At 34.1% G+C, this 18,786-nt stretch overlaps 1 protein-coding gene across 4 annotated transcripts in view; it reads left to right on the top strand.

Moving 5' to 3' along the window:
• Positions 1-18,786, top strand: part of LOC136036350 (protein hunchback-like) — a 66,482-nt gene that overhangs the window by 31,708 nt on the left and 15,988 nt on the right. Inside the window, exon 1 of one of the 4 annotated variants that reach the window (XM_065718506.1) lies at positions 4,033-4,167. The exons of 1 other annotated variant lie outside the window; for it this stretch is intronic. The gene's annotated coding sequence lies outside the window, so the exon portion shown is untranslated. Of the gene's footprint in view, positions 1-4,032; positions 4,168-9,587; positions 9,686-18,476; positions 18,562-18,786 lie in introns of those variants that run through there. 2 more of the 4 variants (XM_065718509.1, XM_065718508.1) reach the window with 2 other exon arrangements.

Below are 18,786 nucleotides of genomic sequence, written 5' to 3'. Positions count from 1 at the left end.
ATTCAGAGGTTTACAAAACCTTTTTTTCTCTGGCGTAACTTTTTTTAAAGTAGGCTTAAGGGATCTGATGAAAAAATACGTTTAAACTTGTGATTTGGATTTTTTATTCTTAAAGCTCAAATATTGTTTGTTGAAGTAAGATTAAGGTATATAGCCAATACCTTAAGCATAATACCTATGATTTTTTTAGCATTAAAAAAAATATTTCTCAATTTATATGTTACCTTAGTGTTGTTACTATACTTTCTAGAGCAACGTTAAGGGATGAGTTATGAATCCGAAGCAAAAATATTTTCGGCTTACCTGTTTCGTATTTTCAATTTTGAAGATAAGCGTTGCTTTTCAAACAAACTTTAATTTATTTAGACCGTAAGTAATTTAAAGAATAAAATGTAGAGAATTCTTCTTGAAATACGATTTTTTACAATTATATCTACTCTTTTTTTAAATTAATTGAGTACCAAAAAAGAGTTTTTGAGCAGTTTAGAAACTCCTGTTTTAATACGCTCTTGCAACGCTTAATCTGTTACAGAAATATTTCAGATTGTCTGCTGCAAGCATACTGAACACTAACAGGGAATTCAAGAACCTGTCGAAATTAAAAAAAAAATGCATGAATAAAACCAAGGAAACTTGGAATGTAAATGTATGGTAAAATTTCATTTCTGTGATTTTGGGGCAAAACTACCGCAAAGCTGCTGTGGTAAATTTGTTTCGAACTTATCGGCTTAGAGATTCTTAGTTCTTCCTCCCCGGGAAAGTACTCTTTGGCTGCCCTTGAAAAAGAACTACAGCTCCATAAGACTGTTCTTTTTAGCAACAGTTCTTTGCAGCCTAAAGCCGACCAGCCGTAGCTCGTTTCCTTTACTAATTAAATAAAAAAAAAACAAGTTTTTTTTTAACTGAAAGTAAGGAGCGACATTAAAACTTAAAACGAACAGAAATTACTTCGTATATGAAAGGGGCTGCTTACTCATCAACGCCCCGCTCTTTACGCTAAAGTTTGACTCTTTCTCCCAACTCTACTTTTTAGAACAGTAAAAAACTTTAGCGTAAGAGTGGGGATGAGGAAGAAGCCCCTTTCATATACGAAGTAATTTCTGTTCGTTTTAAGTTTTAGTGTCGCTCCTTACTTTCAGTTAAAAAAAACTTGTTTTTTTATTTAATTTCTGAACGTTTTTGAATCAATAAATGTTTTGATTTTGGCTCTCCGCAGAAGAATAATTAAAACGAAATTTGCATATTTATTTTTTTTTGGCTAAATGGCTTTCTCATAGTTTTGATCGAATGATTTTGAGAAAAAAGGAGCGGGGGAGGAAGCCTAGTTGCCCTCCGATTTTTTGGTTACTTAAAAAGGCAACTAGAACTTTTATTTTTTACTAATATTTTTATTAATAAAAGATATACGTAACTTATAAATTAGCTTACGTAACGAACTTTTGTATTTTCATGTTTTTATTACATATATGAGGGGGTTCACCCCCTCGTCAGTACCTCGCTCTTCACACTAAAGCTTTAATTTTGTCCCAATTCATTAAGAATGACTCTGAATCACAGGAGCCGTAGAATAAATAGTTGAAATTACTAAAAATACTTTAGTGCAAAGAACGAGGCATTAGGAGGAGGTGAGCCCCTCATATGCGTAATAATTTCTGTTCGTTTTAAGTTTTAATGCTGCTCCTCACTACCATTTGAAAAAAAACTTTTTCATATTTATTTTTTCATTGTTTTTCTTAAATAATGCTAGAAAATCCTGCGCTCCCTTCATAGAAATTTTCTTCTCCCATGGCACATTCCTCGATGGAAAGTTCCCCCAACATATCTCCCTCTTCTCAACCCCTCCCCCAGCCGAAAATCCCCCTGAAAACGTCTGTACACTTCCCAATACCCATTACTATATGTAAGCACTGGTCAAAGTTTGTAACTTGTAGCCCCTCCCACAGGGACTGTGGGGGAGTAAGTCGTCCCCAAATACATAGTTATAAGGTTTTTCGACTACGCTGAATAAAATGGCTATCTCAGAATTTTGATCTGTTGACTTTGGGAAAGTAATTAGCGTGGGAGGGGGCCTAAGTTTTGGTTACTGTTGAGCCGGGTCGCTCCATACTACAGTTCATTACCCCGAACTGTTTGACTATCAGCTAACACTACCTAAAGTATTCATTCATATATTTCAAATCCTTAAACAAAAATTGTTCTCGCAATAGGTTTGAAACCCCCTAGTTCGCTTTCTTTTAACTCATGATTTGACTTTTCGTTTTTACATTTCGCTTTCCGTTTTGAGAAATGACTTCGACCTGGGTGAAGGGAGGGCAGAGTACACATCACTGGGAGACTTTGTGGCTACACCAGTGACACCACTTATTAATACTTGGAGGGAGGGAAATTTTGTTGTTCCTAGTAAAATAACCACTGTCCAGTTCTTCAAGATATATGTTTAAGTTCCCTTAACGGTATCTTATGTATATTGCAGGGTCATTTGAAGCGGAAAGCGACCGAGCAACCTTCTCCAGACCCTTAGGCTGGGACTGGTGGCACTATCATTTTTCTGCGATTACTTTAGTCATTTCCTATTTCACAGAAAATTTTTCAGTTTTTTTTTTTTTTTTATTCTGGTGTAACCAGTCCTTGCCGTAGTCCTTATGGAATATTACCATATTTAGAAATTTTTAATAAATTGAGCTTCTAGCAATTTTTCACTGTTTAACGACCCCAAGCGGCATCCCAAAAATAATCTGCAGAAATTCATGCAAAATCTATAAGAAGCTCCTCCATTTTATTGGATAAAAATAACATCGAATCGCTTACCAAAATTATATAAAAAAACAGGCCCTTACACAGGATTTTTGTTTCAGGGCAGGAGGAGTGGGGCTTGAATCAGCGGAGAACAGACACATTATGGGAAAATGTAAAAAATAATGAAAAAAATAAAAGTCTTGAGATATTCAGAGGTTGTGCCAGCCAAAATCCCTCCCGTTCTTCGTACACTCTAGAAGAATACCATACAATAATTTGAAAATATACAACTGGGCGTGTTTCTCATATGGCTAATAAAAAGTACATATATGTATATGTAAGCGTGCACATTTTGGGGGAGGAAAGTAGAAACTCCCTGAGATTAATCCAAAGGATTCCCTATTTTACAAAAAGAGTGTATGGTATTAAGTATCAAACCCAGCCAGACCCATCCATAGGAAATTAGAATAGGACGAAAATTAAAGCCAAATATGGATTTAATGTAAAACTACACAAGATTTTAGGGGCCCCAGGGTCCTTCTGGTTCAAAAATATACGTTTCTGTCTCTCTTGGAAGACTCTTCTGACCCCCCAAAGGTCTTTAAAGTCTACCTGTGAAATATTTGTATTCCTTATATTGCAGCGGAAGGCAGAAATTTAGTATCCACAACTTATTATTATGGGAATTCCTTTTTTTATTTCTGTATAGTGTTTAAAAACCTTGCATCTTTAATGTTTACATTTAGTCTTGTGAAATTTTTCAAATTTCCTGAATAATTAGTAAAATAGGAATGCTGTAGTTATACTGTCAATTCGCAGTACATGTACATAAACCTAATAATATTAAATGCAATTTTTTCTTAGTGTGAACACGTCAAATTTTCTTATGCACTTTATTTTTCTAAGCCTCAATTCGCTGAACGTAGAAGTGTTCGTTTCCAGAGTTTAAATGAGCCCAGATCTAACCATCCATGTTTGCTGTATGTTTTTTTTCTACCATTTCCAAGAAACAAACCTAAATCTCGATTAAGCTATCTCACAATTAAACTCTGGTGAAAAGATCTCTCCCTCTACGCTAAAATTAGGCTATAGCCAAACGTCCCCAAAAAATTGCCCTAACATTAATCCCATTGATTTTTGCTGGACAGTTTCTTTCGTGAATCGATGTCCATTTTCTCAGAGCTGTTTTCCAGGGTGAGCTCGAATGTGATTGGCTGTTCGCGAAACATCCCTCCCTGTTTTACCCTCTCACCCCCGCAGCTCTTCGGGTCAGTTTTTGCAAAGCAGATAGCTCAATTTTAAGAGAGGGTTCATTTCGTCTAAGTGATTATTGAGGGTAGTGTGAGGAATGTTAAAAAAATAGCTTACTGCAGTTTTTTTTTGTGATTGTCACAGAGGATAACATTAGCATCTTATTTGATTCTTAAGTTGGTAAGAACTCTATGACATTCTTTTGCATTCTAGTTGCAACAACAACCTATAAGTGTATTTTTATAGTAGGCCTATGGATTTTTATGATAACTTAGAGAATAAATAGAAGACCTTGAATGTAAATATATTTTTCGCTAAATCCATAGACTAATGTAAAGATTTTGGCTATTTGGGCTAGAAGAAAAAAAAGTTCATTCAGTTTTTTGAAATGAAAGCTGTTAGAAAAAATTAAAGATGGAATTCAGTTTTAAGTTGTAAATTACCAGCTTCAGTTGTTTTAACGACGATGAAAGGTTAGCAAGCATATATTCTCATTTTTGAAGACTCGAATGGCTCCGAGGTTCTGCCCTTTTCTAGGCATATGACATATTTGGAAGTTGCTTTAATGAATTAAATAGTAAAACTAATAGTTACTAAAATGATAGCCTAGACTTATTTGAAATTCGACAAGTTTTTGTTGTCCTAGTTTATCCCAGGCCTACGTGGTAAAATTCTAAGCGAGATGCTTTTTCTGCCTTGGAAAGTGCCCAGTCGAATAAGATGAAAAGAACTTCCAGAAATGTTTCAGGAGCCTAGCAGATATTTTTAGAAGATAAAAAAAGTTTTAGAAAGTCACTCAGGCTTAAGTTATGGCCCATGGAGTGATGACTGCATTTTATAGAGACACTTAGCTTACCGAGGATGGAAAGAGTTTTCTAAAAGTTCCAGATCCTGTCCGAAAGCAGCTTAGTTGTTTAACTTTGTTTGCAGATGTCTTGTCAGAAAAACAAAACAATAGCTGAATAGAGGTCTACATACCTATTCCGTAGTCAATGTTATTTCCAAATGTACTAATGACTGACGTCGTAATTGCGTTCAATTCCCCACCTTTAATGGGACAAGATGTAGCCTAGCTCTTTAAGTTCTAGCCTATATTAAGATTTGTTGGTTTTTCTTTTTCAAATTGCTCTTTTTGGCCTTGTTGATATATTCATGAAAAATAAGCTCAAAAGATAACGGTAAAACCCCTAAAATTACTAGTACATAGCCTAGTATTTCTGAGACGCGGTTTCGATAAAAACAATTATTATCATATTTCTAAATAAAATTGAATGGGGAATCTGATCATGCGCTGTATTTGTTTTTTATTCCCTAGTCTATCTCATTTTCCATCTATAATAAACCTTAACCGTTCCGACTTCGCTTTAAGTTAGAAAAGTTCCGCATATAGCCCTGGACATAGAGTATCAAATTTACACCCCTTGGAATGTTGCTAGTATTTTGTGGTGGCGCAGTTTTCTATAAATGGTCTCTCAGACTCTCCCTGACAAGTCTCTTAAATTTTGTTTAAAAGCCTAGTATTCCCAATTTGGCAACACAGTGTTTGAATGAAGTAAGAAATGCTTATTTGTGTTTATTGTGTTTATTGAGTGTTTTGTGTTTATTGAGTGTTTGTTGTGTTTATTGAGTATTTGTGTTTATTGAGTATTTGTGTTTATTGAGCCAGTCAGAAGCCAATTTATTCAAGTCTGCTTTTCTTTTTTTTCTTTTTTTTGGTTTAGTGTTCAAGCACTTGAGTCTAGGCTTTGTATTGGGGCAAGGATACTCTCTGAAAACAATGATTGACGCGAAAACAAAGCTTAAAACTTATGCATTGACCGCTAAATACATTTTTTTTTAAGAAGCCAAACTGAACAGGGTTCTTTCTAACGACCAATCAAAAATATTGTAAGAGTGAATCTCTGGAAAAAATTAAAAATCAGAATTATTACCGTATTTTGTGTGGGTAGCCAAACTCCATTTAATGTTACTGCGACAAAATTTTTTAATCTGAGTTTGCTTAGCTGGTTAAGACTATCTTTAAATTATACTTTTTAAGCTATTTTCCACATGCCTAGCATTTAAAAAAAAGAACGCAAAAGCGACAGACGATTTGAACGAGAAGATGACTGAGTACCGGGAAAAATAGCTGAAAAAACTGAAAATTCATTCTATATATTATATATATGTATATATATATATATATATATATATATATATATATATATATATATATATATATATATATATATATATATTCATCCTTGCCAGAATCTTTAGAATCCTGATCTTTAGAAGGCTTATTGATTCAAAATAAAAATGTAAGATTTGAAACCTATGGAGCTAAATTTAGACATGTTTAAAATACAAGATTTAATTAAGGGCAAATACGTAAGTTAATATTTTATAAGTAAAATAAGTTATCTAAGTAGAATAAGGACGAATTTATGGTATTTACGGGGAGGGTTTCTTATGCTGGTAATTTTTATATTTTTAATCCTCTGGAGCTAAATTTAGACGTATTTAAAATGCAAGGTTTTATTTACAGGAAATTTGTAAGTAAATATTTGATAAGTAAAATATGTTATAAAAGTGGAAGCGAGTATAAATTTTATAATGATTACAAAGGGGGCTTCTTTCTTATACTGGTAATGTTTAGGTTTAAACGTCAATTACCCTCGTAAGCACCATTTCTCAATTCACTAATGATTCAACCAGGTAGTGTTTGACCTTTGGCCTACATTTTAGCCCTTACCCTCGTATTTAAATTATCACGTATGCGACTTACCCACCACACAGCTCCTTAAATTCTTAAAATTGTTCCTAGATAAACGATCTAATATAGACTTAAAAATTTCCCAAGTTTGGCTTTTCAAATATCTTTCCCCTGGTTTAAAATTTTTCTCTCAGATATGCATAATTATTTACTAGACTCTATAAAACTTCCACGTAGTTCTTCTACAAGTCGTTTCAGAAATTATTACTGCTGCCAAATCATAGCGAATTATGATGAAAAAACATAACCCACCTTTGCGCTGTTACAACCCCCTAATATTACCCCTATAATGAGGAATTAATCTAGCAATAGATGCAATCAAACGGGTAATCTCATATGGAAACAAATATGACAAGATTTGTCAACAAACCATTCAGTTTTTACCGGAAAGGGGTGTTGGACCCTGCAAACAAATTCATGCTGTTTTTCAGAGATAATAGCTAACACCCATGTCACGCCATCATTGTTTGCAATTTATCTCTAGATAATCTATTTTATTTCATTGCTTTAATCATCCCAGGCTTAGTAAGTGTACGTAACCTACTTTGGATTCAGGAGGGTAAACCTCTACACAGTTTTTGCAATATGTTATGGGTAACTTACGCTAAGTAGCCTCTATTTTATTATTTGAAAACATTTAACCCAACAGTTCAGGTTCGAGTGATTTTTAATATTTGGAAGAATGATGTAAACTTTCGCATAGCTTTTGGATGATTGTTTTTGTTATTCTAATCGCCAATTGACTTGGCGATTAGAACTAATTAGTGTTCTATGCTCGTAACCTTTGGAAGGCGTCACAACCTCATTAGAACCAAGTTCTTTACATGGCTCTCGCAAAGTAGTGAAGGACTTAAATGACTGATTTCTTACTTTGCACGACTGTCTGATTTTACGAACTGGCGATTTAAGCACTGAAGTTTTGGTGTGCTCTTCCTAGATACGAATTTCCTGTCTAAATACTAATTTTGATAATTCAAAAAGTTCTAAGTGACATTTTAGGTAATATCGGAAACTTATGTGTCAATCTGGCTCCTTTCAAACAGTTCGTGGTAACCAACTGTGAGTAAGGAGTGACCCAGCTCAATAGTGACCGAAACTCTAAAAAAACGAAATTTTAACACCAAAAGATGCACCAAAAGAATTAGATTTTTATGCTGATTTCAAATATATAAGTTTTATAAAATTTAGTCTTACAAATCAAAAGTTACGAGCCTGAGAAAATTTGCCTTATTTTCGAAAAAAGGGACAAACAACCCGTAAAATCATAGAATTTTAATGAAACTCACACCATCAGATTCAGCGTATCAAAGAACCCTGTTGTAGAGGTTTCAAACTCCTGTCTGCAAAAACGTAGAATTTTGTATTTTTTGCCTGAAGAAAGATCACAGATGCGTGTTAATTTGTTTTTTTTGTTGTTGTTGTTTTTTCCCTAGGGGTGATCGTATCAGCCCAATGGTTTTAGAATATTGCAAGAAGGCTCCTTCGAAAGGAAATAAAAAGTTCTAGCGCTTTCTTTAAGTAATCAAAAATTGAAGGGCAACTAGGCCCCCTCCCACGCTCATTTTTTCTCAGTCACCTGATCAAAGATGGCCACTTTGCTCCAGCATAGTCGAAAACTTAACAACTATGTTTTTTGAGGATGGCTTAATCCTCCACAGTCCCGAGGGGAAGAGCTGCAATTTATGGTCTTTGGCAATTGTTACTTTGGCAGTATTGGTTATTGGGATGTATACAGACGTTTTCAGGGGGAGTTTTTCTGGTGGTTTGGGGTCTGTTGAGGGGGCTACAGGGGGGCTATTATGAGGACCTTTCCATGCAGGAATTTTTCATAGGGAAAGGGAATTTTCCATGAAGGGGTGCCAGATCTCCAAGCATTATTTAAAAAAAGATCAGACATTAAATAAAAAAAAGTTTTTTCAACTGAAATTAAGGAGCAACATTAGAACTTAAAACAAACAGAAATTATTATGTATATGAGGGGTTCGCCCCCTCGTCAATACTTCACTCTTAACGCTAAATTTTTTTAAAGTACTTTCAAAAGAGCTATTTATTCTAATTTAACGGCCTTTGCGATTCAGGGGTCATTCTTAAAGAATGGAACTAAATTTGAATTTTAGCATAAAGAGCGAGGTTCTGAAGAGGGAGCGAACCACCTCATATGCGTATAATTGCTTTTCGTTTTAATTTTTAATGTTGCTACTTACTTTCAGGTGATTTTTTTTTTATTTAATAAGCGCAGGATCGTTCCCTTCGTTCGCTTTTACGGTCAGTCAACCAGTCGTTTGATCCAAATGCCCTGGTTTTTGGTACATAGCTTCAGCGTTTGGTACAATTTACCACTTGGAAAACTGGGAAGCAGGAATCATTTAGGAAACCTTTCGATTGATAGGGCTAATTTTCTGTCTAATCTACTTTGGCTCTTAAGAGGGGTTTCAAATTATTTTCGAAATTTTTTATTGTATTTTCTCCATTGTAGAAATCGTTAAATTAATGGTATCAAAATTTTTGTCGCATAAAAATGAAAATACGCTTTCCTTTTTTCCAGTCATGCAGAATTTGTCTCGTAACATAATAACTTTTGAAATGCTACTTTTGAATTGATCAGGCTTGATTGACAGAGGTGTTCTCACCAAAGTCTATAAAATTTCAATGACACAGTAAGCATCCATAAAATGTGTTTTTCATGGCGGTTCATCTTTTATGGCCATCTTTATGCTCATTGGGACTACTGTGGCTTACAGAAGCTTCATTCGGTTTTTTCAGGCCTTATTATCTGCCCCAAGTCCATGTTACCTGAGATGTTGCCGGTATTCTGATTCTGAAGAGTCCATCCCGTTTTGGGAGTAATCGAGCTATGTTTTTTCTTATAGTCATTATGCAAAGCTATATATTTATATCTGAATATTCAAGTTTTGGGCAAAGATAGCCCACAAACTCTTTTTGGTATGGTAAAACATGTAAACTATTTGTTGTGAATATTCTTTTTGCATTCGTTTTTGTGCTTCTGTCAGTAAGGAGTTGGAAACATGTCGATTTTACTGGCACACCACCAACTAGGGAAAAGAAACCGAAAAGGTGAACGAACTCTTTTTGTGCACTTACTCTATTTTTAGAAATTGGTTATTTTCGCAATCAACATAAAATGATGATATGTTGCTGTTGAAGAGAAATGATGAAGTCATTGATTTCATGAAATACCGGTAAATTTATAGCAGTTCATATGACTGACTTACCAGTAAAGTGAACATATCACTCGATGTCTTTTCTTATGCTCTTTACGAATATAATAATTGCTTCTACCTTGAATTGAAATTTAAGTACTTTTTGAGCTCTTAAAAATGACAAATTTTCAAAAAATTGTGACAGTTCATGTAACTGACTTACCAATAAAGTGAACATACCACTTGATGCCTTTTTTTATGTTCCTTATGAATATAATAATCGCTTCTATCACAAATTCAAATTTAAGCACTTTTTGAGCTCTTAAAAATGACGAATTTTCAATTAAAGTATGATTTATCGCTTTCCACAAAATAATACTACGCTTTCTCTGCGCCATCTTTTCTACCGTTTTCGAAAAAATAATGCTACATTTTCTCAGTGCTAAAATTATTTATAATAAAGTTAGTTTATGTTAGATTAGGTTAAAAAGTGCTTAAATTTGGATTTAAGGTACAAGCGATTATTAAATTCGTAAAGAGCACAAAAAAAGGAATCGAGTGATATGTTCACTTTATTGGTAAGCCAGCTATATGAACTGCTATAATTTTACCGAAATACCCGGTTTATTCTTAGTAGTTTTCCAGTTTATTCCTGTTTATACTAAGTGGGCGACAAAATCTAAGAAATTTTTTAAGCTAGGTGAATGAAAGTATTAGGAATTAATCAAAAGCTCATATTAAGCCTAAACATAAATATTCTACTTTTTATTGCTGATTTTGAATGGATAATGTCTGTTAGTTTTAGCTTTAAACGTCAAAATTAGCGTTTGATGCTGCATTTAAAATTCAAGGAGTTATATATTTAAACAGAAATCAAGCAGCCTACAAACATGAGCATTTACTCCAGTTGTCAAGCGAACCGGGCCCTTTTTTTCGAAAAAAGATCCTGAATCCTTATTTTGTTAAAAAACAAAAACGTCTGTTATAGATTTTAAGTTAAGCCTAAAAATGTCTTAAATGATTAAAGCATTATGACGAGTGAAAAGGGTAGGAATAACTAGCTATTAAGTATCGTATTCAGTCTTAAGCTGCGTAGAAAGAGTGTGCTATTATTGGCCACGGACAGGTTTTTTTTTTGGGGGGGGGACTGAGAAAAAACACTAAAAGTTAACAAATTAGATAGAAAAGAAGAAATTATAGGAACAGTCTTGATACTCTCGTGGTTTTATTCGAGGCAAGGCCCTGTGCCCCCTTCGTAGGAGCTTAGGCATTGAGATATAAGTAAAAATAAATACATTCTGGCATATCTCTGCTGTATGTGAACCGTACATGATTGTGTTCATACCTCAGAGACCTCATATATTCTTGGAAGAAAGATATAAGTCATTTACGCTTTTTCATCTGACATATTGGCTCTAAGCTTAGGTGGACGCCACCAAATTTTAGAGAATGGAGTAGATGATCTTTACCTGGGGGGGGGGGGGGGGTCTTCAGTGAAATCATTGATATACATCTGTTCTAGTGCCAATACTCAAGAAGTTAATCCTAATGAAACATAGCTAAGTATGATAAAATATAATGCTTTATAAACAAATTTTGGTTATATATTTGCGCATTAAGAGGGGTGGGGGTAACATTTAGCGAGTCTTCATACAAAGTGTGTTAGGTACAATTAATCTGCATGTTATGAAATAGGAATTCTTTTCTAACTTCACACTGTCCTAATACTTTATCCCCAACCCCCCTAATGTACAAATATATAGCCCAGATTATATATTTCCCATCTATTCTGTCACTTGTCTTTGTCTTGTCAAACGTTAAGCTGAAAGAATATAACGAAAGAAACCGGTTCTGTAGTGCATCAATGGAAGAAGAACTTGAGTGTTGGCGCTATAACAGATAAGTACCAAATAATTTTTTTGAAGACCTGAATATGCTTTGGGGGATTGCGAACTAATGTGTTAAAAAATCGTGTTTTTCTAGTCAATTTGAAACAATGGGTCTTTCGAACAAATTATGAAAGGGGTGCCTATTTTTTTGTCATCCCGTAAAATCTGGGTGAGGGTCGTGGTGTGCTCAAGTTGTCATTCTCCCTCCCTTTAAAAGCTAGGTTTAACGCTAATAATTAGCTCGTCTGACAAAAAGAACAAAATATAATTACAAAATAACCGAGAATATGAGGGTAATATCGGCCAGTAGACGGAAAAGAAGCAAGAAAGACAAAATCAGATGTGTGGTTACCCAGGTAAACACCCTCCCCATGCCTGAAATTTTGTCTGACTCGTAAAAACGTAACAAAAATGCACAGAAACACATTTTGATGCGTTTTTAAATCTTTTTGTACCCTCCTAACAAATAAACCTCCCCCTAAAAAAACAAAAATCCTGAATACAACCTCTGTCAAGCTGTTCTCAAAAAGCAAAACAAAAAAGAGAAACTGATATTCTGAAGCAAACTCTTAAGAGAGCAGAAAAAGCACATTTGAGTGTTTATTCTATACTGTTAGGGTTCACTTCAAAAGGTTAATTTTCTTTTTTTTTGAGCACTGAAGACTACCTGGTGAAGGCCCTCGCCGAATATTACCTTTGTTTTCTTAGTGATTTTTTTATTATATTTTCCTTTCTTTTTGCCAAACGTCATGTAAAGAAAGTGCGATCATAGAAAGTATAACAAGCTAATGTTTAGCTTGTTACTGATATGAAAATTGGAATCACTCGTCTAAGGAAAGGCTAAGGAAAGAATTTCAATCTTTCTTAAGGTTTTCCTCAAATATTGTCCCAGCAAAATATAGTTTATTTTTCGTTAATTGTATTGTAATATGATAGATATATACAAATTGTTATTATGATACCAATATTTAAATATAGACTACATTAGGCTGTAGATTATCTAGTAATGATAATTACCAAATTCATTTTGTTGACATACCCGTAGTAGGCATAAGAGGATCGTACAGGACAAGGCTTATTACATTTTGAAAGGTGTAAGGCTTAGAGAAAAATAGCCATGATGTTCAGCTGGTTGTCACTGAAACCTGGTGTTTTCTAACTTTGTTTATGTGGGTAATATGAGTTCGTCAGTTTGAGTGTGGTCACTTGTTTATTTCTGCCCAGCATGGCTCACTATAATTGACCTAGTCTGACCTGGAACTCCTGTTTTCCTTCCATTTAGCACGTGCTATCACCTGCCTTTAGCAGATGTTTTTGCTGACCATTGGACGAAAAATACTTGGGCGGATGACCCCTGCATATCTTTTGTTAAATGCTATTTCGCTTTGATTGCGACTATTGATTTTTAGAAGGGACATTTTTCCACATTTCTCAGTATCAATGATACTTTTCTTCAGCGAAAATATGAAATAGATTGCCTGTATTGGTTATCAAAAGTTCGTCAATTCACTTATTCATTAACATGAATAAGTGAATTAACATGAATAATAACCAAAATGGTCATTGAAAACTTTTTTCACAAAAAAAACCTAATCATATAGTATTATCAAATTATCATTTTTTGTACGAATTTCCCGATCCTTTCTGATACAGACCCAGCCTTTAATGTGAGGGAGGAGGTAGGTTATTTACCTTAAAGGGGGTGGGGTCGATATAGAAAAGTGTGTTTTTAGGCAACTGTTATATTTCAGTTGCATGGGGTGTTTGGACCCACCTCCCCTCCTAAATACTAATATGTTCCATAAGACTGATTTCTTACCATATTAAAACTGCATCAGTTTTTGTGTATTATCATTTGCCCGCACCTTTTTTATCTACGAAAATTTACATAAGGCTCGACCGTCTGAACTCAATGCAATCTTGACATTTTTTTTTCTCTTTTCTTGTTAGGTGTACCATGTATAATTATTGCTCCTATTGTATCAACTAATAGGGTCTGAACAATCTATTTACGGGTCTGTCCTTTCGGTGATGATAAAAAACATGTACACTAATTTACCTTGTAACATACTACGTTCTAACTAGTTGCTCAAAACTCATTGGACTAAGTGACTCAAAATTTTTTGACGTTTAGTTGTGGACTTCAGCATCTGAAGAAGCTAAAGTTTATTTCTGTTTTATTTTTTAGAATGTGAATCACTCATAGACTTACATTATATATCCCTTTTATTTATGTGAGGGACGCTAAACAAATGAGAGAGGGGAAGTCTAAAACCATTTTAAATCTCCAAGGGGGCCAATAAAGAGGTATAATAGGGGAATGAAACGAGAAGTCTGATTGGTTTCTCGTGCGCAAATGGAAATGATCAGTTGTGCGCTAAAAGACGGGGAGGAAATTAAGGAAAAACTCACTTGTGTGATTAAGTATTTCCTGTGTTGGAGAAGCTGTTTATTTGTTCAGGGACGATTATTTATGTTGAGAATTTTTATAGATCTGAAGCTGCAGAGGGAAAATACATTTTTAGTTCGTTGAACCAATATCTGCATTTTTGTCTCATGATAACATAAATGTTTAAACGTTTGCCACATTTCTGAAGTTATGAGGATTCTATTACAATTAAGCAAAAAACGCAACTTTTTTCAAATGAAAATAAAGACTGAGATTTGTACCAAAGAAACACAGAGATAATGCTAAATACGCATGAAAGGGCTACGGCCGCCTCAATGGGGGAAGGGCAAGGCGTTAAATAAGGAAGAGGTATTAGGAGTTAGACCCCCCCCCCCCTTAAAAAGGTTTGAAAAAATGCATATAAACAAATTTTTGACCTTGATTCCCTGAACGCATTTTTAACTGCAACAGACATAGCTGGTTGGTAATAGCAAGTGGTAGTGACAATAGCAATAATTTGGTTGTAATAGCAATTCTTCAATTACCCTTTCAAACATTTGAATTGAAAAATACATTGTGCAAAGCAAAGTTGACAAAGTAAGCTGTTTTATTCTCCAAGTATTAGGATGGGAAAAAAAAACTTTTTTTCAGAAGACGTGACAGGTCCAGATGCACCCCATCCATTAGGCGGAAGCCAGTGGATCTTGGTGGGGGGAGGAATACCTAAAGTATCAGTGTTTTTATACATCAACATTTTCAGGCTATCCCTGAGGGGTGGTTCAGATGAATATGGGGGGGGGGAGAATTCGACCCCCCTGATCAGCCTTCATGTAAAGAAATGTATTTGAACAAAAGGGTGCAATTTAGTTGTAAAGGGGTCTGCAGGTCCTCTTATTTTAGATACGGATAGTTTTTTGATAGAGCATGCCAGTTTTTGAACATCAAAGCGAGCGCTGTGATGAAAAGTTGAAAATAAATGTATAGAATGCTGGTTTGATGTGGGGCACAAGCCTCCCTGTTATTTGGGAAAATTTGTTTTATTTTGAGAAGCAAACGAGTCTCTTCTCAAAGTGTTTTTAAAATAAAGTTAAAGTTTATTGTATTATTGGGAGGGTTAAGGCCGAATAGGCAATACCCACCTAGTATTGAGAAGAATCTTGAATGTAGTGTTAGCAACGAAAAGAAATAAATAAAAACTAGTTTTTTTTTCAAATACAGTAAAAGGAAGGAGCAGCACTAAGTATGTAAAGGGACATAAATTATCCTGCGTGTTACGGGGCTGACATCGTATTAGTCCGTCACTCGTCATGAAAAAATTAGAAATTTCTTCCACAGTACTTCAATGGTAAATGGTTGAATACTTCAGTAACGAAATGGTCTATTTATTTTTATTTTTTCAAAAAGCATATTTTTCATTTCAAATATCCTTAACGGCATTTGCTAAATAACTTGCAAATGGATATGTTTATTGCATCTCACAATTTGTAGAGTGGGAAGAACATCCTCCCACCACACGCACGCGTATACAGGTTAATTTCTGATCGTCTAAAGTTTAAATTTCGCTGTTTAAACTCCAAAAGTAAATTTTTTGTAATTTTGTAAGAGCATGAACCGGGATTGGAAAATGCTTTGTATTATTAAGCAATCTGACTTGAAGGTATTGTTTTTGCTCAAATTTTTGAAACTAGCTTATTGTATTGGTGGTGACATGTGTCGCAAGGACAAAATTTCACTTTTATTCATAAAATAGTTTTTTTTTTTTTAAATTGGCTGCTTTGTTTACTTTACATTATTCTGGCTTAACTTTTCTTCATTTTACTTTATTTAATGTATTCTATCGACTGATTTTACTTAAAATAAATCTTACAAAAAATCTAAATATTTCTTCTTTAAAATAACTTTTCAAAATAATAAAACAAAATTATCTTGCAAAATTTTTAGATTTTTTTTCCTCATTAGAATTTTAGGCTATTGGTCAAAACAGCCCAAATAAATTTCTGTTTAAACAACACCCATTCTTCCAACTCGTGTCTCTGCCATTAGTCGCAGGTTCAACATAATTAAAAGCCAATGAGAATTATGCAATTCAAAATATCAAATGAATATCAAGAAAAACATATTCTTTAAGTTATTGGATTTGCCTCATTTTATTATAGGACTTTTTTTCAAAGATATACTTCTATAGATTAAGATCCATGTGTTTAAGATTCAATTGCTCAGCGTTCCATTTGTCATAGCTACTGTGCTTCTCTTGTTTAATCCATTTCTTTATAAGAACTTGGGATTATAATAGGTCCAGTTGCGTACTATATTAAAAATTGCCCGGATTCATTTTCTTTTGATATAAAATAGTGAATAGGGTCATTCAGGAAGTTTCTGTCCGATTACGCAGAATTCATCTTTTGATCAATAGAAAAAGGGGACAGTTTTTCGGATTTGGATGTACTCTTTTATCTATCCCCATTGGATATGAAACCAGATCTGCACTTATTATGATTAAAAGCCTGAATAATAATTCATAACTACAAATAATAATGAAGGCTTTTCACAGAAAAGAATCGTAAGTAAAATACATTTTAAAAGATACGGTCTTTTCGTATGTGAAAGTGGTAGTGGTCAATATCTACAAGGGACATTTTAAAACAGTCCTATTGATGGTCAATTTTTGCTGGCACGTAGAATAATAAGAGAGGGGTTTGAAAAACCAGTATCATAGAAAAAATTTGTTGTTTCATTGGTTGATGTGACTCTTAGGATTGGTTCTCCATAACTTGATTTTGAGTTAATGTAATTGAGGCCATCTTATTTTGTAATCCGTGTATTCCCGGGCATAGGGTCTTGCGGGGTCGAGGAGGGTATGTGATTTATTTGCTTTTATTGTTTAAGTTCATTGTTGAATAAATCTATCTAGCTATCTATGAATGACTATCCAATCAAATTCATGGATGAAATAATAAAAAAGAGACAAGCAAGCAAAACAAAGTCAAAATCGCGTAATCGTAACAATTGAGGATACTTGTTGGGGTACTTGTGTATTATTCAGAACACACTTTCTTTCGTGAAACAAACTACGATGCTGGTAAATTTAATGAGAAAAACCGGTTTCATAGCCACAAAGACAAAACTCAATTTAGTTTGCTAAGCATAGTGATAGAAGATAGTGTCTGAACATGGATTTTGAAATGAAGATTTGGAATTTGCCAAAGACTGAAAAAGAGGCAATTATATTTTTCCAGGATAAGGGGTTGTTGTCCACAACAAAATAGTGCGTCAATGGACACAACATGACTTTATACTCTTACGAGAAGGAACGCATAGTGATAGAAGATACCTAACTTCACTTATTGAGTGTGTTTGAATAATACACAAGTACCCTTGTTGGTTATTGGAAACACACCCAAAAAGCGAAGTTACGTTAATCCTAACGAAAAATAACAAAACAAAACATGATCCCAGTAAAATATATAGCCTAAATTATACAAGTCCAATATATTTTGTCTAAAGTCCAATGCATTGTATCATCCCTCACTTATTTTTGTTGCTATGAAATAAGTTTTTTGAAATGTAACCTAAGCGTAATTCTTGAGTGTTTCCTATAGCTGACAAGTACTTAATTGAGTTTATAGAAATGAATAGCATGGTTTAGCTACCGTGACATTTCACGCAACAATATACCATGGACTACACATGAATCCTGTACCATTATCAAGGCTGAATTCTATAGAGTATTGGCTTGTCTTACAGGGAAACAGCACGAACCAATGCCCCCCACCCGAAAAACTAAATAAAGCTACATATTAAAAATACTTTTTATTTAAACCTTTAAAACGGATATTCTCCCATGTTTCCAGTGAAAAGCTTTAAAATATAAAAGAAATCTCTTTAAACAAATTTGAATGTGATTTATATCTTGTGGTTTTGAGTAAGCATATGATAATGTAAAGTATTTGTATTTGCATCACCTAGGGAGTTAACTGCAGGAATCATAATAGAAATAAAACAAAAGGCATTTCTTTTTTAAAGCCAAGCCCCTGTCTTTTCTGCCAAATTCAGAAGAAAAGAACATTTTCTTCAACTGGACAGGGAGTTGTTTCCATTTCCGGCATTATATCCAATCATCAACTGTGAAAAATGGACATAAAAGGATATTTTACACAAACAAGAATCTACCACTGTCCTTGCATTGTTTTGTCAAAAAACTGATTTCCTTAGCCACCTACTTTGGGGTGATAAAAAGAGCTTTGATTTTGTAATAACGAGTCTTAAGTCAGTAATGAAACAGCTTTTAGTGGGGCGACAGGATTGTTTGTCTATGAAATGTAACCAATGATGCATTCACTTTTTCGTTGAGAAATCTTCGATGATAGATATCACGTACTGGTAATATATCTAACTTTGAAGGGAACACAGAACCCCTTTGTATTGAATTCTGATCCTTACAAAAAAAAACTTTATAGTGATAAAAACCGCGTTGGTTGTCTGTTACATGATTATGACATTATAGTTTCTTTAATGATTTTGTTTTCTTTGCATGAGGTGCCTTCCTTTCTCTAATTAACTTTTAAGGATTAATTACCAATATTAGTTCTGTTTTAGCTTTTTTTA

The sequence above is a fragment of the Artemia franciscana genome, chromosome 15 (assembly GCF_032884065.1).
Source record: "Artemia franciscana chromosome 15, ASM3288406v1, whole genome shotgun sequence".
Taxonomy (NCBI): domain Eukaryota; kingdom Metazoa; phylum Arthropoda; class Branchiopoda; order Anostraca; family Artemiidae; genus Artemia; species Artemia franciscana.
The sequence above is the reverse complement of the archived record's forward strand: the minus strand, read 5'-3'. Positions and strand labels throughout refer to the sequence as shown.